The following is a 2,216-nucleotide window of genomic DNA, read 5'->3' as shown; positions in this document are numbered from 1 at the left end:
GACTGCATAATGAGGAAAAACAAGCATTAATTGTTACCTGTGTGTCAGGGTTGCATCCTTTCACTATACTTGTTCAATCTGTATGCTGAGCAAATAATCTGAGAAGCTGGACTATATGAAGAAGAACGGGGCATCAGGATTGGAGGAAGACTTATTAACAACCTGCAATATGCAGATGACACAACCTTGCTTGCTGAACGCAAAGAGGACTTGTAGCACTTACTGATGAAGATCAAAGACTACAGCCTTCAGTATGGATTACACCTCAACATGAAGACAACAAAAATCCTCACAACTGGACCAATAAGCAACATCATGATAAATGGAGAAAAGATTGAAGTTGTCAAGGATCTCATTTTACCTGGATCCACAATCAATGCCCGTGGAAGGAGCTGTCAAGAATCGAAAAATGTATTGCATTGGGTAAATCTACTGCAAAAGACCTCTTTAAAGTGTTAAAAAGCAAAGATGTCACTTTGAGGACTAAGGTGCACCTGACCCAAGTCATGGTATTTTCGATCACCTCATATGCATGTGAAAACTGGACAATGAATAAGTAAGACTGAAGAAGAATTGATGCCTTTGAATTATGGTGTTAGCAAAGAACAATGAATATACCATGACTGCCAGAAGAACGAAAAAATCTGTCTTGGAAGAAGTACAGCCAGAATGTTCCTTAGAAGTGAGGATGGTGAGACTTCGTCTCACATACTTTGGACATGTTATCAGGAGAGAACAGTCCCTGGAGAAGGACATCATGCTTGGTAAAGTAGAGGGTCAGCGAAAAATAGGAAGACCCTAATGAGATGGATTGACACAGTGGCTACAACAATGGGCTCAAACACATCAACAATTGTGAGGATGGTGCAGTGTTTCGTTCTGTTGCACATAGGGTTGCTATGAGTCGGGATCAACTTGATGGCACCTAACACCAACATGCTGGTAGGTAGGACTGTTGCTTAGAGAATTTGGAGCACTACTACTCTGATAACCTGTGCTAGCTCATCAGCGGTTTAGACTTGAGACTGTCCAAGAGAGCACGTACAGAATTCTGACCAAGATTACACAAGACTACAGAGCCCATGAACACGGATTCTAACAATAGTTTAATAAAACTCCATTATGTGGACTTAGGTATAGTCTCCCTTGTTGCCTTTTTTGAGAAATGTATAATATTTTAAATGTTACTTTAAGCACAGTTATCTTCAAACATTTTACATCCTTTCAGTCTTCCGCGTTCTTCCTTGGCAAGAAGCATTGCATTTAATGTAAAATTAAAGTCCAGAACCTCCTCTGTGAACTTTACATTGACTTAACATAGCACATAGTTTCTGACAGTTTCTCATGGCACTTTTATGATTTTTTTCCAGATTCCTGTGACAATGTGAGAACTCCCAGATGCAAAGATTTTTCAGATCTTTAGAATTCATTTCTGGGATTAAAGCTTGAAGAGCTGACAACCAATATCTTTTAGATTCACTCCACTAGAGGTCAAAAATCATTACTACAAGTCATATTATAACAAACTCATATATGTGCGTGTTCCCACAACATTTAATGTACATCACCATTTTTAAACCTTGTATTTCAGTTATTGCTATAGGACTTTGTCTGTCTTAGCATAAGCTTTATGAGACCAAAGGACCATATCTTTGTCATCTTCATAATCCACAGTATCTATCATAGCATCTATAGATATTGGCTGACTAATGGAATTGACTGATTAAATAAATGAATAAAAGCTTTGGTGAAATCACTTTGGTGAAACCACTTCATTTTAAAAAACCATAAATTCTATTTAAACCTGTTTTTAAAATGATTTGTTTCAGAAGAGACGATAGCCCATTTGGAAAAAGCCACTTCTGCTAATAAAAGAACATTGTGTAACTAACAAGGTTTTTCAGAATACAACTGATTCTGAAAGCAGATGTATTTGATTTTGTGTGTGACGGTTGCTAAGGGAACAACTGAATGTAAATTTCATTTTATATAGGACTCAGTTAAAATATTGATCAGAAGAGAGGGAAGAAGCTTCAAGCCAGGTAATAAAGTGACTGAGAAACTGCTTCTATTGGAAGGAAACAAAGAGATCATGTTTTATGTAACTAATCTATTTCAGCCACTGTGTATAGATGTAGAGAGGAAAACCAGCAGCAAGGAACCAGAAAGGAGACGCTGTCCTTCTCTTACTCCTGGATGGCTTCTGCCGCATGCTA

Source organism: Trichechus manatus, unplaced genomic scaffold (assembly GCF_000243295.1).
Source record: "Trichechus manatus latirostris isolate Lorelei unplaced genomic scaffold, TriManLat1.0 scaffold00066, whole genome shotgun sequence".
Classification (NCBI taxonomy): domain Eukaryota; kingdom Metazoa; phylum Chordata; class Mammalia; order Sirenia; family Trichechidae; genus Trichechus; species Trichechus manatus.
The sequence above is the reverse complement of the archived record's forward strand: the minus strand, read 5'-3'. Positions refer to the sequence as shown.